Below are 26599 nucleotides of genomic sequence, written 5' to 3'. Positions count from 1 at the left end.
AATATTATTTGATATTTTTCTGACTGCAAACGGAAAAATTAGACCAGTCTTAAATTTCAAAAAGCAAATAATGAAGCACGCAATAATATTCTCTTGTGTACTTTTCAAAAAATATTCTTTAGTCTTTTGTGGACCTAAGATCACGAATGAAAAATAATATCCTTCGGTAGTATGAATACACTATTGCACCCGTGAAGGCTACGAGGATGAAGTGGTTCTTCCTATCGGGACACCGAACGACCGAAACAGTAAAAATGATTCGAACACTCTGTAGACATATCCTCACCAGGTGATCTATTACCGAGGGACAAGCAATTAGAAATGCTGGAAACATGTTTCCAGATGGCTCCTCCTTATTTTAAGAGACGCGTCACCGGGCAGAGTGACAGCATCTATCATTAGAAATGTGATCTTATCGAGACGCGTCGTGTCGTCCAGCACACAATGTCGTGCCCGGTCCGATCTGGGTTAAACATACATTCCCAATGCCGTGTGTACCGCTACTTGACACTATCGTTTGATCACGAAATCGGAGGATTAACTGTGAATTTTCCGGGCAACGGATTGACAAATGTTCTCGGCGTCGTTTACGAGAAGAAAGCAGTTTGCGCGACACGTACAGCTTGTTTTGACCGACTGTGTCAGCCGTAGCTTGCCACACAGGTCGCCGATTCTTGCTTTTATCGAACCATTCTGGAAAAGTACCGAGGCGAGCTCAATAAATCTTTGGTTTCCTGGAAATATCTGGTACGCCATTGCTATTTCTCCTGAAATCATTTCCTTATATATTATATTGTACGTATATTTCCTTATATGTTCTTTACATTCTTTCTGTTTCTGTTATACAATGTATTTCTTTTCAATCTGTATTACGAATAAAATACGATCTGTTGATTTGAACGGTAAAGCATAATTTGACGAACACTGTTACCATAAGATCCTTCGTGCAATTATATCTGACGGGTGTGTGAGGGTTAAACAAAATTTTTTTTATACTAAACATAATTTTAAAACCTTTATTTCATCCTAAATATAATTTTAAAACCTTTATTTGATCTTAAATATAATTTTTAAATCTTTACTAGATCCTAAATATAATTTTGAAGCCTTTATTAAAATCCTAAATATAATTTTATTAGATCCCGAAATAGATATATTTTATTATAATTTAGTAGGTCTATACTTATATTATACTTATATTATTAGTTCCAAGTGTAACTTATTGATTTTATGGATTATAGAAATTGATTGGAGGTATACATAGAATACTAATAGTTGTGATTATGTTTTAGTCGGTATTCTTCCTTCTAAACACATCTAAAAAATCGCAATACTTATGGAATGGCCTGATATAATCACAACAAAACAATATTTGCAATGATTTATACATAGTGAACCAAAAATATTCTACTTCCATGAAAGGGATGATTCCTGAGGTCATTTGAAATAACTTTTTCCTTTGCGAAAACATTCTCCGCGGCTTTGTTGAGGAGTTATTAACGAAAATCACGGACCAATCAGAGAACGGCTACTACGGGCGGATTCCAGCTCAGCCAATGCCAACGTCCGCTCAGCGGGGCCCTGATTGGTCTGTGTTTTTCGTTAATAACTCCTTAACAAAGCCGCGGAGAACATTTTTGCATAGGAAAAAGTTACTTCAAATGATCCGAGGAATCATCCTTTTCAAGGAAGTACAATATTTTTGGGACACCCAGTATACTCGACTTCTGATTGCTGAGATAGTAGGTGTTCGATGTAACCTAATTTCTTTCTTTAAATAGCAACGTTCTGACGCTTTCTTTCAACTAGAAAATTTAAGCTGAGGTTGCAGCAACAACGAATGAAAGTCTAAGAAAATCTCTATGAAAATCGTCTCTTTCTTATCTATGAAACAATCTTTCTCAGAAAAGTTTACAATAAAGATATGTGGACAACATGTTAAAACATTTACTGCTACACAAGAGAAGTAGTAGTTACTATGTTGTTACCTGTAATAGTGCCATTTGTTCTTGCAAAACGAAGAAATTTCAAGAATTTTCGAGTTTGTACAAGCATCCCCAATTAAAGGACACATGTCCTCCCACGCAAGGTTGTCTACATTTCTTTACTTAAGATTAGTTGAACGATAACAGTAAAATCCGCTCGAGTGATCGATGTTAACAGAAACTAAACCAAAATGTTGCGACTTTTTGCCATTCCAAGGCGCGACTCAGTGGCACGGAAAGGAATGAAAATCGGAGCAAACGTGGAATGGATTGCGCGCGAGGACTATTAATTTGTCGTCGACCCAAATTGCGTGGCGGGCGCGCAACAACCGAGCATATAAATTATACTAATATCTTCATAGTACTCGATGTCCACATGTGAAAAATTTATCCGTATTACTGCGAGATATATTTAATGAGAAAACATTCTGTTTACTTATTTTTTAATGAAACCTTTACCACCGTATTCGTGTCATTTTTCTGATTAAAACGAGACCGAACACGATACACTTTGAATTATATTTACTTTTTTAATCCACGATGCAATGAAACCTCAACTATCCGAACCGATGATGTATAGTAATAGTAAACAGTTAAATCTAATGAATCTAGCGAGCCATATACAACGCGATTCACGGTACACATCGGAAAAGATTTAATCTAGCACAGTAGCTGTGGTAAAACTGTTCTGTTATTCGAACCTGCATGGTCCATTGAACTAGTTCGGATAACGGAGGTTCTACTGTATCGTGGATTAAACCAAGTAGATATGATCGAAATTGTGTTGTGTTTGGTATCATTTTAATCAGGAAAATGTGACGAATGTGTTGTCCAATGTTTTATAAAGAAACCATTCGAAATCAAAATTTTTTAAAATTTAGAAATTTAAAAAAAATTTTTTTTACATTTCTTATTTAAAATGTTTTCTTCACCGATTTTGCATTTTGATGGTAGAAACGATGTTTGTACACGATATAAGTGACATATCGAGACGTACTAATTTGTCGTCGATCCAAATTTCATAGCAACCAACCAATCAGATTCTTCCGGGTGCGTAGAAATTAATGGGAAAGTCTTCGCCACGCCTTCTCATCGACATTAAAGAACACGGTAGATCGGTTTCGACGACTATGGAAATGCGACGACATGGAAATCGGCGACAAACAGAGCGGAATGCGAGTAATGAAGCATGCGAAGCGCTATAAAAATATGTATAGGAGGGGCACGGTTTTCGCGATCCGAACGAATATGGAGCGAAAGTTTTTGCATTTGCTACGAAAACGATTTACTGCGCAGATTGAACGTGATCGTGAACTCTTCGTCAGGTTTATAGCGCGGTTGCGAGCTGTTTCGTTCGGCGGAGCGAGCCCGATTGGAGACGAATCTGTCGCAGAATGTTTTTACTATATAGCTAAATTATAGACTCGTTCGAAGAAAATTGACGCGGTAATTTATTTAAAATATACGGTGCGCAAGATAAATTGATGATTCCACATGACAAAATAAAATGTAAAACGACATTTATTAAGGGGAGACTTTCGCAGCAAGAGAATCACGAAACTCTCGTTCTTAGTGTATGCCGTTCGGGACTGGTAACGTAATTATAGAGAGCATCACTTTTTGACGATTTAGGACATTTGTAGATGATTTGCTTTTGTCCCATAAATTTATTATAGCCGTATATGCTGTGTCATTAGTAGATCGAGGATTTCGTTGATTTATCGTAATCAAATATAAAAAGGAATTAAGGGGAGACTTTCATTGCATGAAAATTAAGAAACTTGCTTTTAGGTGCACGGCTCTAATAATGCGATTATAGAGAGTAATGGGGACTTTCGAACGATTTGGGACATTCACAGACGATTTGCTTCTGTCTCACTTAAGTTAATTGTACGTTCAATAGCGCTAGAAGAAAGTAGGCAATTATGGAATACCATTTTGTTCTTTAAATGTCGTTTTTGCATATCAATCGCAACATAAAAGATCGTTACGAGCATTCTGTTAAAGATACTTGCGCTCAATTTAAAAGTAGTCTTATTCAATATTACAAATAATTTTGAAAATTATAGTGTTTGTAACGTTATTTTCATACGAAATAAACAAAAATAATTTTATAGCTTTTTATCGATTAAGGAAATATAAAAGAAAAATTTAAAACAATAAATAAACATAGTTGTTTACAATAATTATATATGAATGGGAAAACACTGCAAACAGTTTATAATATTCATTAGGTTCTTAGAAATTCCACTATTTTATGTTCGACCACTTTCCCTTGCTATATGGAAAATTACGTTGATTTATCGTAATGAAATCTGAAAGAAGATTTACAGATGGAAGATTTTATTTGTAATAATAAAACTTGAGACAGTGTCCTATCGTAGATACGATATGTTGCTTGGAACTGACAACTCGATTACGGAGAGCAGCAACTACTTTTGAACGATTGAGCACGTTCGCAGACGATTTGTTTCTGTCGTGTTTACATATTAATCAAAGTGTATTCTGTATACCACTACTATGTTAAGAATTTCATTTATTTGTCGTAATAGATAGAATGTAAGATTAAATTTACCGACGAGAGATTTTCTTTGCAAGAAACCAGAGAAAGTGTTGTCACATACACGCTAGTCAAAGTTGATAACGCGATTATAGAGAGTAATGGCCAGCTTTGAACATCCAGGAGATTGTCCATTCAAATTGCTTCTGTGAATTCAAATTAGTTGTAAAATATTTAGAGTGAAAATGTTAAACATTTAGAATTTGTGGTTGTATCTGTGCAAAAAGCGTTTAAGAGAAACCCAGTAAAAGGAAATAAATACAGCGAATTCTCGATATATGTCAGCAACACGGGAAAGAGTCACAGATCCGCGCCGAACGTAGAAAAGGACTGCTTTTTCAGAAACGAAAGACATGCGCGTGATGCAAGGATACGAAGATTACAACTTTGCATTGACGCAAACGGTCAGCAATTCGACCATCTCCTGTAAGGTAATAAAGTTTATTTTACTACCATATTTGACCTTGCATGACCTTCAATGATAACTCGCTGAATTCGTCTCAACACTGACTATCATATCGTGATAAAACAAAACATAGCATTCCATTAAAGAAAATAGAGTTGACCTTGAAATCTCCTCTATGCCTCCACCCACGCAGAAAATGTTTGTGTCACAATATGTCCCCCTCTATACCGTGTAAGTTTTCTATATAACATTTTTTCATATTATTACAAATAACGGCAATATTCAAACTGGACATAGTTATTGCCCCACCCTGTATAGAGAATTCACTGTATTGGATTTTTTAAAATGAAATTTTGAATTGAAAAAATGAATTCAATACATCGAATGGGATTTGTAAAATGAGAATTATAATGTAAACATTTGCAAAGCAACATACGATCTTAATAAGGATTTTTCCTTATTATTTTCCTTATTAAGAAGTTGTTAGAAAATTTATTTAAAAAATTGTGTTTTGGGAAAACTCTTCCTCTTTATAGCATAGTCTTAATTACCTGAAGATTAATATTTTCAAATGACGTACAATTGAAAATGAAATGGTGGTTGCAAGTGATAACCAACTTTGAATATCTCACTAACTGCATAAGTTTGAAATGATGATGGAACGACTACCTCGACAGTACAGATATTATTGGTTCGATAATGACGCTGTGTCTTCTTTATAAAGAATGTTGCAGAGTCAGTGTTTGCCGAGCGTAAAATTATTTGAATTGTTCCGTCCCATTCAACTCCAAATATTCAATACCGAACAATTTCAAATATTTAAAAATTCAATCTGCATTAAAAAATTCTAAATACTAATTTTTGTTAAATACAAAATAGCTGCGAAAATCTTCTTGCTCCATAGAAATCTTTAACCTTACGTTTCACTTTGTCGAACACGATACACTGTTTAGGAGTCTACCCAATTAACCCAAATTAGCTCAAGTACCAAAAATGTTGCTATAATTTATCTTTTCTTACATTTTTAATTTAAATTACTTTTATTTTTTTTTTTTACCGCGAAGGGGGACGTTTGACCGATCGGAGCCCTGAGCTGCATTTAAATGCCTAGATCCGCCGATGATACCGCCTAATTAAAAAAGAACGGAAAGATCTTTTAATCAACTAAGTAGAATGTATGAAACACATAATTTCTAAGTATAATAAAAGCAATGAGTAACGAAATCTTTAGAAACTCGTTTATAAGTTTCGCGTTAAACCGCATAATCGGTGAAGAAAGAAGTTAATGTCCATGATTAAAGACTAATTGCAAGCTGCACTATTTCATAAACAACTTAATAAAACATGAGGAATCAACTGGAATATAAACCATGTATGTCCAGTTTTATTGTATTGTATTATTTCACCGTTAAATCATCCACCTTTCGCAATAATTATTAAATTGCACATTTTTCTATTTATTTTTCAGTAATTAAATTTAATTTGTAATATATATTTGTCATTGTGCGTTTCATGTAGACTTCATTAACGAGCAAGATTTATTAACCCACGTGCGTTCTGAAAACTCACTCTAAATACCGTGAAATCTTTTATTTCTGTCAAAATGTTTAAAATGTAGAATTATAAATAAAACTTGTCGACTTACCATGTTTATATAGCTTCACATTTGATTTAATAAAAATTGTAACAAATGTGTATCAAAGGAAGAAGAAAATGACTAATGAACCACTAATAAATCACTAATATGTCACTAATTCACGAACACAAAAATTAAGTAAAATAGTAGGAGTTCCATATAACAAGATTTAAGCCGTTATCACTTTTTGGCAATAAAAGTTTGCGTGAGACTGCAGTATCGCTGGTTATCACTAGAAAATATCTTAGTCGTCACCTTCTCTCACCAGTGAAATCCATTCTGTAATCTCTTGAATGAAATTAGCATTAGCCTCCTGTGGTGTTGATGTTTCAGTGGTTTTACGAACAAATTCATTTATTCAATCATTGCGCGTTCGTGTTACAGCTAGGTCATTACACAACTCTCTGTAAGAGTCATTAACGACATTCAACTACATAACATACTCCTAAACCTAGGATAAAAGGTTTTTTTTCAAAACCGTTGATTTTGTAGCCCTGAGGGAACACTGTTTGGAGGCCTAGCCAATTAACCCAAATTAACTCGACTACCAACAATTTTTCTATAATCTATATTTTCTGAAGTTTTTCAATTTAAATTGTCTTTATTTTTTTACCTCAAAGGGGGCCCTGGGCTACCGCTGTTCCACGTACAGTTCGGAGGATTTCGTTGGTCCCAAAAGTTTCGATCCAATTAATCCATATATGTACAGCTTTATCTGTGGCTAGTGGATAATTGGGACATTTCAGAACGCACACACTCATTCCGCACGCGACATCAAGACAACGACTTATCTCGATCACGAGGAGCGGCCATCTCGCTTGAACATCGGCCTGGTATCGTTGCTGTGAAGACCGAGGAGCAGTTCATACAGTCACGTATACCCTATCAAATAGATCGATTCCGTGTCGGTATGATCCACTTAAAATACCTTCAACGGAAATCAGATTTAATGCTCATACGATTTACTTTTTCTTGCTGGAACCCCGCAGCAGATGGAACGAACGCGTCGAAGACGGCGTAAGCATTCTGAATATTCATCCATTAACGTGCTTCTCGTAATTTGATTACGTTACACTCGATCGATTGCGTCCGATCAATTTATCTTACATCACACGCGTATCCCCCCCCCCCCTTTCGAGTCTAAGCGCGGTCGAGATTTTACAATGGCTGCAATACGTTCCACCTGTTCTACAAGACGTTTCCTTGCAACCAGAACGACCGAATTAGTCGGAATGATTGATTTTGGTTCCATCAATCCTTCAATCGTTGAAATCATATAAGATACCTTTACAGAAATTGGATTTCACTCGTTCCTGAACGTCCGAATGGAAAACGCGTGAAATCGAAATGAACGCTACCTCGTTAATTTAACATTAGATTTACGGGACCCGCCGACATGACGGATTCTAGATTCTTTCGTTTACAATTATTCGGATTGTGAAGATGCTTTTATAGGCAGATTCAATACATTTGTTCCTTGGAACAAATATTATCGTAAAAACCGCTGAAAATCTGACTAAATATACTCTTTTGTTATTTTTATAAAATAAAAAAGCCACTTTTAGTGCTCCGTAAACCCAGTGTTAAAATAGACGTGTTATGAATCAACCGTGGATTGCACGTGTTTATGAAAATGCCAGCATACACGAAAAATTATATCCTCAACTATAAAATAAAATAAACATAATTGTATACTAAAAAAAAAAAACATTTTTAATAATAAACCACATGTTAGCACCAAATTCCTCGAAAGGGATCGGGATTGCCGAGAGGTCGATTTAAACGACTCTTCGTGTTACTGGTACAGTGTTTACTCTATACAGTAATTTTTCGATATATGTCGCCAAGGCCTGGACGATAAACAGCGCGGAATTATCCCCACTACCGCGGGGTATACCCCGTGAGGAGCCATGGACCCACGCGTGGGACCAAAGAACCCGACGTAAACAACGCGTAATCTTTGCTGAAACACGTAAGTTTTAAACTACCACGTTTCATCCGCTTCAACATGATTATTCTTGCTCAAGGTCATTTCAAGGTCAAAAAGGTGGTATCCACTAAATTCCGGTTTTTATTGTCTATCATGCTATCGTAAAAAATATACTATTCCATTTAAAAAAACATTGGCGACCTTGAAATTTCATTAAAAAACACAACATAAAAAATTTTTTTCTTCACCATTATATTGCCCCCTGCAATAGTGTCACTTTGTCCTCTGAAGTTTTCTGATAGCACTGTAAATACGAAAGATATTTAGGTGTTCCCATTTATGTGGGACACCCTGTATATACGGTGGCGGCCATATACTTACGTACACTTCGTATTTTAACTTTAAAATCTGACTTATTTCTACGGAACTCGGATAGTAGTATCAACAATTTATTTCTAAGAGTGTTAGATCCTGATGTACATATCTGCAATAGAACTTTGACTTATTTCGAGAAAATAAGTATTTTGTAAATATTTTGTTGCGATCTGTCGGTTTTGTAGCGGACAACTACTTACGTACGCTACTGTATCGCACAGCTAAGCCAAATGTAAACAATATTCACTAGTATCTGCTGAGCAGCGTTTACAGTTAGACGTATTACAATAGTGCTGTGGTGAGTAAAGGATGAAATATCACGCCAGAACAGCGGCGATTAGTGCAACAGCTCATTTTGATTGATGTCGACAAACATATAAATAAACATAAACCGAAAAATATGGCATGGAATTTGATACCTGCTAGCAGATGTGCTAGACTTATCGAATCCATGCCGCGAAGATGTGTCGCAGTTATCAAAAATAAGGGTTTACATACGAAATATTGATGTATTATAATTATGAGTTAAGGAAACATGTGAAAATATAGGTGTTTCGATGTGTACTTAACTATGTGTCCGCAGAAAATTTGACAGTTCAGTATAAAAATATAAAAAACTTTTTAATTATAGTAAATTAAGGAAAGCTATTTTAATATCTTATTACATATATTGTAAACTTATAAAAAATATAATCGATTTTCGTATACTTGTTTAACGTATAAGTGTACAGGAAATAATATTTAATTGTATTAACTGTACGTAAGTATATGGCCGCCACTGTATGTCCCTGGTTAGACTTGTGTTTTGGATATATATATCGAGTAAACACTGTAATGTGTGCGTTTTAAAGCCTGCAATATCATTTGGCAAAATCCAATTTTACTAAAAACCTGTGAAGCAGCTGAAACTTTGTCATTTGCTCATTCGGTGTCCGAATTGTTGGCGGAGCAATAAAGTTCTATGTCCAGACCGGTCTCAGCAAAAAGGTTAAATAACTGGAAGCGCGAAAGCAATCGTTTACGTTCGGAGTTGTTCCTGAGAGTCGGACTATCTCGCGAACCTAATTCAGAGACCCGGGAACAAATCTCTCTCGGACAGCTTATTCGCCAATAGTTAGCAATAGTACGTGTTCGCGAGTGAGTGACCGTCGAGGTAAATTTCACGCTTGTGTCCAGTTTACAGGCGAAAATATCTTACTTGGCTCACGAAACTGGAAACACCAGCGGCTTGCGTTACTCCAACAGTCTTGAATAATATGTAAAACGGTTCGACGTTGTCTTGTAAATGCAACGTGCAGTGAAATCAGAAATACTGGAGGCTTACTCTGCTCTAATAGTGTCGAGTAAAAATTTTAAATGGTTCCACGTTGTTTTGTAAATGCGATCTACAGATCTACAAAAGGCATATTTTCAATTTTCATTACCGGAACACATATAAAAAAAGTTAAAAACTGTTATCTTCGCTTGTTTCTTCCAAATTCTGAGCAGTAGCAATTTCAAAAATAATTTTTCTGCACATTACCTACTAAACTAATCCCTCTAACATCTCAAAAAGACTCAAGTCAAAAATACTCAAGTTAAAAATCGGTCTCCGACAGTAAATGCAATATTTGCTACCAATTTGGTCACTTCAATGAAATGTGGTTTCGGTGTTCCCCTCCTGTGACCACTGGCCATCTGAAGGACGTATATGCTAAAACTGTAACGGTTCCTAGATCACCATTGCTCGCAAAATGACCACGATTGTCACTTTTATAAATTTGACTATTTCGACGAACATGAAACTAATCTTCCTTATTGTACGAATAAATGAATAATTTATGACGCGTCTCTTTAAATAAATACTTCACTGTATATTTTCATTTCATTACAGGTATTGCTTAAACGACCGCCATCGCTTCGTTCTCTCCTACACCATCGGGCGTGGATAGGTGGCATTAACCTTGTAATCGTGTCGACGACGCCATCTTTGTCGTTGAAAATCTTACCGAGTGGTAAGGCGCTCGCCCGTGAATTCCCCGAAATTCTGGCCCGGTTTTATCGTCCAGGATGACGGGAGCTGTCGACCCGGATCGGAATAATCAACGACTGGAAGGAACACGTAGGTACGTTGAACGCCGCCGAGAGATCGGGAGCACTAAACAACGACCTAGGAACGACCGGTGCGCGCTTACGTAAGCCTCACCTTTATGTCAGAAGGAACCAGGAAGCGTGTCGTGGCCGACGGTAATGTAATCGTAATAACATATGTACACGGTGGAAAGCGGTTCGGCGTCGGAGAGCCGCGGAACGAATAAGATACAACGTGTGTCCGACTCCTTCGAACGATCGTTTAACGAAGTATTCGAACGCTTACGTTTACAAATTTTAATGAATAAAATAAGATGTACCAAACTCTAATCTGTATAGAACAATTTGGTATCTGAAGTGAGGGGGAAGTCTCAAGATTATGTTAGTAAAATTTGAAATTGGATTCAACAGCGTAGGCAGAAGTTATGATATATTTATTAGAAACACGCGTAATAAGTGACTCACGAAAGTATTCGAACGCTGTAACGCTTTTCATCTTTCTTAGAAAGGAATGTACAGATTACTACTAAATGAAAACATTGGTACGTTCAGTTGATGTTAAGGCATCGTTTCCGTAACAGCAACGTAGAACTGTACACAGTAGTAGTTAAAATGAAGACTTAAAAAGTCAGAAACACAAAAGCGTGAAAGAGAAATGATACTTCGATTGCATAAGGATGGAAAATCTTATAACGAGATTGCAGAAATTATACACGGAAGTAAGTCTACAATACATTGTATTATTAAAAAATCAAAAAATGAAGGAACAATTGCGAACAACGCTCGATCAGGTCGACGAAAGAAATTAACTGAAAGAGAACAGAAAATTATCATTCGCGAAATAAAAAAAAATCCTACTATATCCGCTCCTAAACTCACAAATATGGTAGCTGGTATGTTTCATGAAGAAGTTCATCCCGAATTATATCGACGAATCTTACGAAATAATGATTTTCATGGCAGTGTACCACGAAAGAAGCCGTATATTAATGCGGTAAATCGAAAAAAGACTGGCTTTTGCAAAAGCATATTTCAATAAAGATCTTTTTTTCTGGGATAAAGTCATCTTTTCGGATGAGTGTAAATTTAACACCTTTGCCTCAGATGGTCAAAATTATGTTTGGAGAAAACCAAATACGGAATTGGAAATTAAAAATTTACACCAAACAGTGAAACACGGAGGTGGATCGGTTATGGTGTGGGGGTGCATGGCAGCAAGTGGCACAGGAAATTTGGTATTCATTGATGGAATACTCGATAAATATAAGTATTTGAATATTTTAAGGGAAAACCTTAAAGAAAGTGCCCGCAAATTAGGATTATTGGAAGACTTCCACTTCCAACAAGATAACAATCCCAAGCATACTGCAGGAATTGTGAAAGAATGGATCATATATATATAACACACCACATATGTTAACTACTCCACCGCAAAGTCCAGACATAAATCCAATTGAAAATTTATGGGCAGAAATCGGAGAAAGATTAAATATATTGAGTGTACTTTTACAAAATCATTGGTTTATAGTATGGAACGTCGATTGAGACACATCGTTACTGCTAAAGGTGGTCCAACAAAATATTAACATTAAATAATGTAATAATATATGTAGCGTTCGAATACTTTTGTGAGTCACTTATTATGCGTGTTTCTAATAAATATATCATAACTTCTGCCTACGTTGTTGAATCCTTTTCAAATTTTACTGACATAATCTTGAGACTTCCCCCTTACTATAGATATCAAATTGTTCTATACAGATTAGTTTAGTACATCTTATTTTATTCATTAAAATTTGTAAACGTAAGCGTTCGAATACTTTCGTGAGCCACTGTATATCTGCAGACCAATCGGCGCCCGATTTATCTCGCGTTTTACTGATTTTACGCCGCTGACTTGTTGACAGGGAGTCATGCGAAACGTATCGATCAAGCACAATGATATTTTTTGGCTGTCCCTTTTTACGGGAGATCACGCGAGGACGTTAATCGCGACGATGCAGTACAGGAATTATGATCAAAAGCCAAAGGGAATTGGAACGTCGACTGAAATGTAATTCGCTTATTCGGTGCATTAGTGTTTAGAACCGCACAGATCGGATTATAGATCACTCGTTCGACTAACTAGGTAACCTAAATGGAACACAGATTACGTATCCGCGCAATGGCGTTATGAACGTTGTTTGTTACTTTAATTGACGATCATAAACCGGAAGTACACATTCAATAGATATACAAGGTGGGGCCGGGGAGGGGGGGGGGGGGGGAGTACAACCGGGCAGAGGATGATTCTATGTGTAAAAGTAAGTTGCAAAAAGGGAATAACATTTTTCCGTTCGACGTCTCGGTTTTCGAGAAAATCGTGTTTAAAAATCCATTGGGTTTGCGTGCTTCTGTGTACAATACATGTATGCAGGAAGTAGAATTGGTTGGTCATGATCAGACGCGCCAGACAATTCCTATCGTCAAGAGCGCGTATTCGCTGCATTCTCAAATTCGATTTTCTTGAAAACGAGGGATCGAACAAAAAAATGATATATCATGCACAAATATCCGGAAAAAAATGAAAAAATTAAAATATATTATTGAACTATCCTTTCAAACGAAATTATTATACAGTGACCGAAATTCGATTAAACGCGCGTAAGAAAATAAGTATTTTGGGGCTAAAGGTTCAAAATTTTAACAATAAGCATATAATAATAACTGAGGATTACCTTATTCACCTAAACGTTTATTAAAAAATGTTTACAAACAAAACCAAATTTTTTGTGCGGAATTCGTTTAAACGCAATGCTCTTCTTTCTCAGATATTGGGAGAAATTATAAGGGTAAGTGTTTGATTTAAAGAGTGATCATAAAGGTATTGTTGTCCTGTATTTCTAATTAAGTCATACTTTCGATTTGATGTAAAAGGAAAATATTTAAATGAAGCTGAAAAGTCAGTAATTATAACTTAAAAAAAAAGGGTGAGTCGAATCGAAAAATTGGACTGGACATTAAACGTTCCGAGTCCGTAGTGCGAAATTATTTGAAACTTGCAGAAAATTACGGGAAAATATATGCTACAGAAGGCAATACGAAAATAACAAATCGAGAACAAAACACAATCATAAGTGAAGCGACAAAAAACAAATTAGTTTCACGTCAAATTGTTAGTAAATTGCAATTGTCAATAACTGCGAGACGTGTATAACAAATTTTGCACAACGCACCGAGCGTTGTTCTTAAAAAACCTCAAAGAAAACAGATGTCAAAGGAGCATTATTTAACTAAGGTCACATCTTTTCGGATGAAAAGAAGTTTAATTTAGTTGGTCCAGGTGAATATTACTCATATTGGCATGATCTCTGTCAAAAGAATGACCCAAGATTGAGCAGAAATTTTCATGGTAGAAGTTTAGTGATTGGGAGAGCTTTTTCTACACTTGGAAAATTAAAACTTTAGACATGCTCGATGGGGTGTTAATTCCAATTTTAGAAAATATAGTTGGTGAAAATGAATTTATATTTCAGCAAGACTACGCAGCGATTCGCGATTCAAAATATTCCGGTGAATGCTTTCAAGCACGGAACATTCCTGTGACAGAATGGCCATCATGTAGCCCTGATATGAATCCCATAGAAAATTTACGGGGCACACTGGTCAGGAAAGTATATGCTAAGTAATGGCCGTCAATTCGCCAACATAGACAGTTTAAAAGAAGAAATTAAACACTGCCGGGAAAGAGATTTTTAATACTGTCATAAATCGTTTTACAAATTCATTGACAAATCGAATTTTCGCTTTAATTCGAAGTAATGGCGGCCATAAAAAATATTAAATTTGAAATATTCATATAATTTCAATTTTAAATTGTTTTCTTTACACGTGCGTTTAAAGGAATTTCGCACGAAAAATATGGTTTTGTTGGTAAAAATTTTTGCATAAATGTTTCGGTAATTATACAGGGTGTCCCAGCTGACTTGATCACCTTGAATATCTCGCTTAGTGTTAATAATAGAAAAAAACGTTATAGGACAATATTAACCTAACCGAAGGGACAATATAATGATTCGGGAAAAACTTTTTTCAAGGTCATTTTTTTCTAATGCTTTCTGGATTTTTCACACCCAAGGTCACACGAAGGCCATTGTATAATATCTCATTGAAGAGGTTTTCACCCCTACTATTACATCGCGATGAAAAAAAATATATAGTTCCATTTAAAAAAAAATTGATAACGTTGATATCTAGAAAAAATAACCTCGAAAAAAGTTTTTTCCCGAATCATTATATTGCCCCTTCGGTTAGGTTAATATTGTCCTATAACGTTTTTTTCTATTACTAACACTAAGCGAGATATTCAAGGTGGTCAAGTTAGCTAGAACACCCTGTACATGTACAAATCTTATACTGTATATATATATTTGTAATATGCTTCTTGTTCAAATTTTGAACCTTTAGCCCCAAAATCCTTATTTTCTTGTGTATAAACGAATTTCGGTCACTGTAGTTCAAATATTGACAATTTCTCGAGGATCGTAAATTTGGTGTTCAAGCAACGAGTACAGTGTCTACTCCGTATACATGTCCAAAAACACGGGTCTGGCCAGGGACAATTATCGGTTAGAAGACACTATTCTTTGGAGCGTAAACATAATACGGGTCGGGCGTATTGGTATGAGACCACTACTAATCCAATAACAAAACTTCTTTATTTTCATTATTTTTTGTGGGATTTTCACCAACATATCCGTGGCCTTTTTCTGACGAAAATGATACCAAATATGATATAAATTCCGTTGATATTTACTTGTTTAGATGACGTGGGGTTAAACGAATGTTTGTGTAGTGTTCGAATATTTAACGAATAACAAAAATAAAGTTTATTAACAAAAACAATTAATCACCAACAAATAACAACACCTATAAAACAAAACGAGAAAACTAAAGTCAACGAGAAACGCGATAAAGATACAACTAAACCACGTGTACAAAACCGTCGCGATACTCTGACTAACTCTCTGGAGCTATCGTTCTCCGCGAGAGTCCAAAGCTTTCTGGGGGTTCTCGTTTCTGAGGCGCGTTAAGTAATGTCCCCAAAAACCGTTAAAATAAGGGGAGGTTCTCCACCCCCCCCCCCCAAAAAGGGCATGGAGAAAGTTTCCTCCCCCAAAACATTGCATCCGGGGACTTCACTCTTAAAGATACTGTAACGGTCGAGCCGAGGTTCTGGCAATCGTCACTTAAATGACCAGGCCCTCAACCCGACCTCCCATGGTACGCACCTGAGAAGGATGGAATTTCCGCGTCCAAAAATTCCCACAATCCCACGCACCATGGTCGCCACACTTGTGTAACGAAGGATGGAAGTTACTTCCCATTACAATTATATTAACGGAAAATTAGTGTAAATATCAGCGGAATTAGATCATATTAGGTATCGTTTTCATTAGAAAAGTGCCACGAATATGTTGGTGAAATTCTCATAAGAAAATAATGAAAAATAAAAAAGTTTTGTTATTGCATCGCTATACCCGACCTGTATTATGTTTACACTCCTTGGCGACCGAGGTCACTCCATCTTTGGGGCCCGTCACCGGTGTATACCCCGCGGCAGTGGGGATAGTTCTGGGACTTTCATCGCTTAGATATTTGTGACATATATCGAGCAAAGACTGTACTAGCATGTGTTTCACATACGGTTGTGTCAAGATCGATAGAGTGCTTCCCGAGTTAGGCTACCTGTTTCACCAGCGGCCGTACAGTCGGTCCCGCGACAACAATCTTTTCATTCTACCCAATCGGTGCTAATAAACTCATTAAACGGTCGCGGCCGGCGTGCGGAAAAATTAATTCGGAAGATCAAAGACTCGGCGCGTCGCGAAAGTCTGACAGTTCGTTTGAACGTCGTAAAGAAGACCGTTCGCCAGTTTTATTGGATTATGTGCGGACGGCAAGAAAAGAACACGTTTTCGTGTTGCCGGCAAGAAAACAGGAAACTCGTATGGTAATAGAATTCTAATAACGCGGCCGCGCGTGTGCGTTCGCCGAGATGAAAACTCGATGTACAACGTTGGCTGCTGCCTGGCGCAAGAACCGCGATAGAGGACCAAACGAGAAACAAAAAGGTACACAGGGTAGCTAACAGTCAGTCGGGAATCGTTGCCTCGATGCTACGGCCTGATAGTTGCCAAGCAAGTCACGGACAAAGGTTTTTGGCCACTTTGATATTGCCTTGGGAACGCTGAAAACTGAGAATCCTGAATTAAAAATTTGAACGCTTGAAATATTCGTGCTGCAAGAAAGTTTTATCGAATTTCAAGTTTCTTCTATTTTAATACCCGTGGAACACTAACTGTTGCTGTATTACCGATTCTACTTCTTGCACACACCAATAATAAAGCACGCGAACCCGACGGATCTCTGCACTCGTTCTTCTGGAAAACGAGGCGTGGCGTCAAACAAAAAATATTATTCTTCCTTTCCGGATCATTTCTATGCGTAGAATTATTTCCCAAACGGTTGTCCATGGTACGCGAGACACCTTGTATTATAGACACTATATGAATAATAAGTGTACAGGGTGTACCAGATAAAGTGTTACAAGCTGTTTTCTCAGAATCTAACGAAGATATCGACTACATTTTTTTTTAACTAAATGGTTAAAGATGTATGTATTAAATTTTTTGGGCAGAAGGGGCCCCCAATATTTTTTTAAATCGAAAGTATTATCGATTTTTTGTTATTACACGACACCTGTCATTAGACTGAATAGTATTTACTTGAACCTTTTTTTTTAAAAGGTTTTTTGAAACGTTGAAGAGACGAAAAAAAAAAATGAAAAATATCATAATATTATCACATACTATCTCCCAACAGCTAAAGAAGACATGAAAATGAGAATACGAACTGCTGGTACATCGGTTGCATACATACTAAAATGTTAGTCTTCCTTAATCGTTTAATTAAAAAAAAAAAAATAAATAAGTCGATATCTTCATTAGATTCTGAGAAAACACCTTGTAACATTTTATCTGGTACACCCTGTACATACATATACATATTATAGACACATATCCGACCTGCATGATTTCCGTGTTTATCTTTCTGTTCTCTGTTACAGTTTCTAATAAGTTATGATTCGACAAATGACAAATCACCTGCAGAACATAAATGGCTAACACGACTAATATTAGTTAGTATCGTTCGGTGGCCGTTGAGTGGCGGTGAAAAAACCAATCTTAGTCGTGCGATTGAATATATGTCGATTCAACCAATTACATTTCGCCATAAACTGAAACTACAAAAATATAAAGATCCACGGTATTTAAAACAGAAAACGCTCGAATCGCTTTAGAATCGTACATGTCTATAATGCCCGGTTCTATAACTCGCGAGATTCTGAAGAGATTGTTCCAGATCTGCGAAAGCTTTCGCCAACGAAAAAGTGCCTAGGCGCTACTACGTCATCGGATCCGAAATATACATAGAAAACGTCCGAAGAAAATGGAACCAGGCCAAATACAGGAAACTCACCGTCGCGTCGTCAGCGTGGTGACTATCGATTGAATCGGCCATAAAACAAAACGGGATGGAGGGATAAAAAAAGAAAAAGAAAAAGAAAAGAAGCAAAGCGCGACACGCGGTGGCAATAGTGGATTCGCGAGAGGTCAGGATCGTATGGATGCGTGTGGCGATTCGCGATTCACGATTCGCGACTCGCGGACAAGATGGCGAGACGAGTCCGAAGAACAGAAATTTCTGTGATGCGGGTTGGCCACCGTTCCCAACGGGGACGCGTATAAATCAAACGCCGCGGCGCCGTGGCCATTAAATTCAAGAGTTACGATAACACACGAGAGAGCCTTTTCCGGCGCGCGCAGCGTATCGCCATTGTTACGGACAGCGGAGACAATGGACAGATATCACGCGCCACGGAAGGGAAGATCGGAATTGACGGAACACAAGAAGAGGAGAACCCCGGGTACTTTGGCTTCTCGAGAGCATCTCCTTGGATGGCCTGCGGCTGTCCATTAGATCGAACGTGCGTGATAGCTTGGGTTACGATTGTTGTGCTAACCTCCCGGAAAAATCGCCGGCAAACCAGTCAGCCAAGAGCTCTCGGAAACTTTGCGCTATTTGAGGTTTCCGGGTGTACCGCGTCTACCCTACTTTAGCCTCGATCGCTGTGATCTCCGATCGTCTCGTCTGCTTTTTCAACTTACCCTCTTCAAATTCAGGGACGCGAGATAAGCGCCGCATTGACGGTTCTTTTTCTCGAAAAATGTCGGTATGTTGTTCCTAATCTAAAATGGCAAGCGAACCTCTACAAGACAATAGAGTGATGAAACTTTCTCGTTTTTCGTAACTTTTTAATCATACTTTTCATACCGACATCTTCGCAATACTTTTCTGATTAAAACGAGTCTAAACACGTCACAATTTGGATCATAATCACTTGTTCAATGTCCATGATATAGCAGAGCCTCTACCAGTCGAATTAATTCAGTGGAACGCGAGCGTTCAAATAAGAGGACAATTAATAATTATTAATCCTCGAATGGCAGACCTTTTTCAAAATTTGTTACGTGTGGAGAACAGATTCCGTTCAACTTTCTCACACTGGAATCTGTTCAAGATCGTCTCTGGCAGGAAGTGCCCTAGATAACCTTTCGCTTAACCCTTTTAACAAAGATCGAACTATGGCCTGGTTTAGTTGGAAATGACAAAGACTAGAATGTGACCCTATGTGACCTCAGATTATTAACAGATCACCCTATTCATTTGGGGGTATATAAACACTTGCATTTGCACTTCCTGCGATCAATAATCCTGTAGTAATGTGTAGAGTCACATCGAGTCGCATTCGTAAGTGTCAGTTCCAGTGAGATCGGGCGAAAGTTTCCTTTAGTGTCAATAGACCCAATAGTCCGGTAACAGTTCTATTTCGGTATTCAGTAACTGCTGTTAGACACCCTGCATTGCCAGTGCGTCAACACCGAGCATCTGAAACAACACCTGTAAAACACATTTTAATCAGAATATATTTGTGTTGTTTGGTAAATCGTACAATCTTTAAAACCTTTAATTCTCATCCAATATCCTAATCTAGTAACTGAACGTTCCCACACGATACAATCTCACCGCTCAGAATGTATCAATTAAATTATATTAGTTACGAGGCCTACTAACTATCCTAGCAACTCCCTGATTTCGCATCAGCTTCGTCCGCCATATACCATAATCCAAACAGAGATTCCTCCAACTTAATGGCTCCCCAATTTATAATTTCTCGAGAATTCTCGAGAAATTTTAATAAAATAAAAAAAAATTGGGAAACTTTTACCAAACTTTAATAAAGTGAAACATTACGCTTTTCTTTTGAAATTACTTCTTAAGAAGTACAATGCGTCTAATGTAGAATCAGACAATCTACTTCTTTTTTTTTGTAACAAAATCTGTAGCCGTAGAAAAATTTCGTTCATTTTGTGTGGATGTTGGCTTTATCGTATACAGAACATCCAAAAGTTGCTGAAGATTGGGTGACCTTTTTCCAGTGGACTAACAAATTTGGAATTCCTTTGTTAGAGTCCGGAATTTATTTTCTTCTGCCGCTAAACTCTTGACACTAAATTCTTGAAGGCTATCTACAATTTCTAATTCTAACTGTTTTTTCCAGTGATACTTCCTCGTTCTGAGAATCTGAAAGTTTTTCACTATTTTCATAAGAATCATTGTTATATTTTCCAAAAAGTCTGCTTACAATTTGTTTTGCCATTATATACGTATCTGCCTTGGATGTTAAATAAAAAAATGTATCTTCTGAATATTTTTGCAGAGACTCTGGATTATGCAGATATTTTATAAGGGATACAACAATCTTGTTTCTTCTTTTAGATATTTCTTCTTTAATAACAACAAGAAACTCATTACTCTATTCAGTATTCAGTTTTTCTAAAGTTTTAAATAAGAATTTAAGAGAATTTAAGAATTTATATGTTATAAAATAAATGGGATTCATAAGAATTTTCCTAGATTTAAATTTCTCGAAAATACTGGAATTTCTCGAACAATGAGAATAATCAATTATAAAATTTTTCGAGAAATTCTCGAGAAAGAACACTAGTTCGACCTGATTCCTAGAGGTTCGTCCTCGACGTCTATAATTCTAGCGGTTCCCTGATTCTGCATCAGATTCGTCCGGGTACCTATCTAACAAATTGAAACCATATTCTTGGGGTAATAACCCTTTGCTGATCTCTCGCGCTACTTGCAGCCCAGGCTCGTAACAGATTATACACATTTTTGGTACTCAAGGTTACCTTAAGGTCATGGCTTGAACATATCCAAATGTATTTTTTCAGCCGCTACAAGGTGGAATAAAAAAATATAAGTTTTCCGGATAAAAAATAACGATGACCTCGAAAAAGCTATGAAAAAATAACCGAACAAAAAAAATTTTCTTCAATACCATAAATATCTTCTGTGCCATTAGAAATAGAAGACATATTTAGGTGGTCTCCTTTAGCTGAGACACCCTGTATAATTGACCATTATTAAGCTGATAAATATTTATTTAAAGACTTTTAAAATACTGTTGTATTTTCGACTTATTAACATTATGACCACAGCGCAAAAAAATTTAATATCTCTTTTTTAATATTCATTATGCTTTGAAAATAAGAATAGTTAATATAGGCACGGTAATTGGTACCCCCACAGTAATTGGGTCCTTACCCTAGTCCTCGCCAAAGCCAAGTGGCAAGGCGATATAATAAATAGTGACAATAAAATAAAATTCTGATAATTTTAAAGGCGGAACGAGGCATGATCGAGGTCAAGATTTCGTGCTCTCGTTCCTTTTCGTAACGAACACTCCGCTCTCCGATTAGGTTCACGTTGCGAGCCGTGGATTTTTGCGGGCAGGAGGCGGGGAGGGGGGAGGGGGGTTGATTGCAATTCCTTCTGTCCAGAATTCTATCTTTTTACGACACGGGGCAATTCGCTATGGACATTAAACGCTATTAAGGCTGATTATCGCGAGGATTCTCGTCGGAAAGGCGGCGCCATCGCTCGCTGGAATTTATTGCGATGCAACAGAGTGATACAAAGACTGGGGATGCAAGCGTAGAAAACGGTATAATGGACGATACAGACCGCGGTAATCCTGTGTTACGGGTGCTCCCTCGCGTATCGTCTTCCCTTCCAGCAACAGAAGCATTAATTAAGCAATTTGTCCCATTCATTTGACTTCGGGTAAACGTTATCGCTGGCTGCCAGTGGTAAAATACCTTCCAAGGTCGACAAGCACATCTTCGACCGCGAGGAAAAAAGACGCCAATCGCATTCAGGCAAAAAACGTCGGATCAGGTCTTAATCGCGATCCGGGAGACGGATACCCCGAGCTATGGCAGTAAGAAAATAATGCCGGTGAGATTTTCTTTGAAATATTAACGTACGAGTTAACGTTGGCGTCGCGCACCGTATCGTTAAAAACGCTGTATATTGCTGGCGTCGATCATAATTTGGAGAGAGAAGAAAAATCAAAACTGTGTTTGTAGCATTTTGCTGTAGCTGGACGAATTTTTATGCATATTATAATTTTTGTAAATTATTTTTTCTTATATTCTTTATCTATGAAGGTTACATTAACTACTGGGTCAATAGTGACCACGAAGATTATAAATATCTACTACGATATCCAGTAGTTTACATGACGTACACGTCTTTAAATAATTATCGGTAGTTTCATGTATATCGTGCAATGGTATACAGTGTTAACTCGATATATGTCCAAGACACGGGTCTAACGGCAGGGACATATATCTGCCAGGAGATATTCTTTGGTCCACTTCGAACGTAGAAAAGGACAGCGAAGTTCTAGAGGCCTCGGTTCATGGCCCCTCACGAGGTATACCCCACGGCAGTGGGGATAGTTCTAGGACTTTTATCGGCCAGGCATGTAGAACACGTGTATATAGATTAAACACTGTAATTGCTGTAGTTTATTATATAGTAACAGCTTTCAGGAAGAAGATGTAAATTATTTTGTAACAGACAAACTAAGAAAATGTTTTTCGCCTATTCTCGGACTGTTTGCATTTTAAAAATTCGCATAAATGTATTATAAACCTTAAAATAGACAATAGCTTCTGTGTACACATTACAATTGATTTACAGATCAATTTATTTTTTGAACTAGAAATCCGTTTTCATCTAACTTGTACATTAATGTAATAATTATTTACATGCAAGGGTTAATTACCCGAGATGCACGTGTTCCATAAGAAAATCTTCGACCGGAATAATTTCCTCGCAAAGCGATTAATAGGCGTTTTCAGTGTTTCATTTTCCATACACATCGATGGCAGACGGAAAAATGCAAAAAGATTCGAACGTTTCTAATTATCGATCGACGGGCTGACATTAATATTGCCGTAAAAAATGATATTATACTACCGGCAATTATTAAGAATCGCCGGGAGCTTGCGAGGGGACAAGCAGCAGCACGAGGAGAAACAACATTATTTTGCCGATCAACGCGGTGGCTTGCTTTCACAAAGAACTTAAAATTGCATCACCCCGGTCGGGGATCGACTTTTAGATATAATTAACCCGATGGAATCGTTCCATTACATTTACCCGTTCTCTGCCAAGGGATAAATTGAAATTTTTTTTCCCGCCGGGAAGTCATTACTAGAGAAAACGATCCTGTTTCAAAACGCGAAAGAAACCGTACCAGGAACACACTCTCGTTACCGGAGAATTTTTCTCGAAAGTCCGATGGACGTAATACATTTTACAATGTGGTCGTTCACTTTTTTCGCCGGCGCATATCCCCTAACGTGAAACGTAATTAACAAGGAACTACTTGCACGACAAATTGTCCAATTTTCGTTTTCATTTTAATTAGGCGTCCAGTTTCTAGTCGACTGAGACAACCTGTATTTGCTTCACCGGAAGCCTGAGCTCATTGGTTTGAATTCGCGTACAACAAGGAAGGAGTAACCCATCACGGGGTTTCCATCATGTGTGGTAATTGATACGTTTAAAGTTAATTTTCACCACGATGCTGTACCTTTATGCAAAATCAAAATTATTCACATTAATTAAAAGAAAGGTTAAACGATACGTTTAATAAATTGCAAATAATCCTTACTTTCTTTTCACTTTCTTTTAGAATTATGTTAAAATTCCAGAAAATTGAATTCTGGCTTTATTTGCAGTAGATTTATAGAACATAACAACAATCTGTGTATGAAAAGCTCCGAATATTTGCGAGACATGTGAACGACAAAATGGATACTTTTGACCCGCGTATAGAATGGTTAAATTTTCTCTAAACTCTAAAACTCTAAACACTGTGAGACGATGAGATGGCGGTTGCTGTCAGGAGACGACACGGGAGACAGGGACCACACCAGGTGGACTCGAACGGGAGTGGCTCGCCTAATCGCGTTCACGCGTGCTTCTTCCGCTCGGACTCCTGGCCCATGGCGCATGCCGCGAAAGTCGTAATACTTTGCGCACATGCCGCGTGCATTCTGTTCTCCGGATACACGCGTGGCATTACGTCTGCGCCAGACATCAACGTGCAGCTGACGTCCTTTGGATGCACCCTTGCTTCGCTCGCTGCTGGTCTCTTAAATTGAACCCGCACGCGTCGCCGCCGCCGCGCTGCGCCGCTGAACGCGATGCGCCAACGCGGTACAGTGATGCCAGACCGATACCGACCAGGAAACACGCGAGAACAATGAGAGAGTTAACGATAACGCCAGTAACCGCGGCTAATTATCTTTCAAGGTGGAATATTTAAGTGGGAACACACGATCGAGCATCTCCGCCGTTCTGTGCTACCGATCGAAAATGTTGTGGCGCTCGCTTAACCTTTGACTGGACATGCGAGGCTTAATGCGAATGATGCCCTATACTCGTCAAAAGATATATTAACTCTCGGACTCCTGCGAGTTCTAGGCCTATGCCGGAGTCATTTCTGACCCACGCCGATGTTTCACTACAGTTTTCTTTCGATATAAGGCGACGCGACGGCTCGGGACCGGCTTTCATCCTATTTCGGATGAAGAAGAAGAACCGGGGATAGCGATTTTCTTATTTAGAGATAAAAAGCGTCGTTTTATATTGGATGAAAATTGTACATAGTGAAGCTAGCTTGAGCTTACCCCTACCGAGGCGGGTTATACGAATGACTCCGGCACAGCATACGGAGGGTTAATGTTTCTATTTGATTTTTAACCCTTTGCACTCGAAGTTATTTTAACTCCAAAACGAAACATTTCTTCCGACCTAAAATATTTCCCTTCTATATATACAGGGTGGCCCACATAACTCTGAACAGCTCAATATCTCGAAAACTATGCCATCGATTTTAAAGTTCTTAGTCTTAAATTGCATGGAACTGAAGGGCCTTTCTGACTACATAAACGTGAAGTGGCCTCCCTTCCCCTTTAACGGGGGAGGGGAGGTACCTTTGTAATTTTAAATGGAACCCCCTATAAAATGTTACATATTTAGATTCTACCGGAAAAAACAAGTCAATTTTGTCTGTAACATTTTTTTGTCAGATACTTCCATGATGAGATATAACAGTTTGAAGTTTCGAGTTGTACTTTAAATTAAATGTTCAAAATGTCCACCACGGGCTTGTAAACATTTATTTACTCGAAACATCAAAGTTGTTCTAACATTTTTTAATATTTCAGGAGTCACTGAAGCGCAAGCGTCACGTATTCTTTGTTTCATATCCTCTTTTGCCGTCGGTGGTTCAAACATAACTTTGTCCTTTACATATCCCCATAAGAAAAAATCTAATGGTGTTAGATCGAGGGATCGAGGAGGCCATTGACGAGGTCCCCCACGACCTATCCATTTGTTCCCAAATTTTTCGTTCAAAAATTGCCTGGTGATGATTGCAAAATGTGGAGGAGCGCCGTCTTGTTGGAAGCACATTTCTCTTCTAAAGCTGCGTACAGACCTGAACATTTCGACGAACATCGCGCCGAACAGCGTCCGAAACGCAAAATCGCGCCGAAATGAATGTCGACTTTGCGTTTCGTTCGCTGTTCGGCGCAATGTTCGTCGAAATGTTCAGGTCTGTACGCAGCTCAACGTGCAGTGGCACATCTTCCAAAAGCGCAGGCAAATGATTTCTTAAGAAATCACAATAACTTGCAGATGTTACAGTTTCTTGAAAAAAATAAGGTCCAATCACAAAATCTCCTATTAGGCCACACCAAACATTTAAAGACCATCGATGTTGAAAGGGAACCCATCGCATCCAATTTGGGTTTTCCACGGCCCAATAATGCAGATTATGTCTATTTACATGCCCTGAATTCATAAAAGTGGCCTCATCGGAAAAAAGTATTTTGCACAAAAAAAGGTCATTTTCCACAACACCCTGCAGCCACTCACAAAATCTTACGCGGTGATCGTAATCTGCTATCGAAAGCTCTTGCGATAAAACCATGTGATATGGATGATACTTTTGCCGTTTCAAAATTCGTTGAATCGATGAACGACTAATATGTGATGTTTGTGCAAGTGTACGTTGACTAATATGAGGATTTAATGTAATTGCAGCAAGAATACTGGCACTATTATTTTCATTAGTGACAGCTTTAGGTTTATTGCG

General features: G+C 37.7%; 1 protein-coding gene across 3 annotated transcripts in view; it reads right to left on the bottom strand.

The window, feature by feature from the left end:
- LOC143363178 (uncharacterized) overlaps positions 1-26599 on the bottom strand; it is a 108841-nt gene that overhangs the window by 37378 nt on the left and 44864 nt on the right. The window contains exon 1 of one of the 3 annotated variants that reach the window (XM_076803787.1): positions 10881-10998. The exons of the other annotated variants lie outside the window; for them this stretch is intronic. The gene's annotated coding sequence lies outside the window, so the exon portion shown is untranslated. Of the gene's footprint in view, positions 1-10880; positions 10999-26599 lie in introns of those variants that run through there. 3 annotated transcript variants of the gene reach the window in all.

The sequence above is a fragment of the Halictus rubicundus genome, chromosome 2 (genome assembly GCF_050948215.1).
Source record: "Halictus rubicundus isolate RS-2024b chromosome 2, iyHalRubi1_principal, whole genome shotgun sequence".
Lineage (NCBI taxonomy): Eukaryota > Metazoa > Arthropoda > Insecta > Hymenoptera > Halictidae > Halictus > Halictus rubicundus.
Note: the sequence above shows the minus strand (reverse complement) of the source record. Positions and strands in the feature narration are given on the sequence as shown.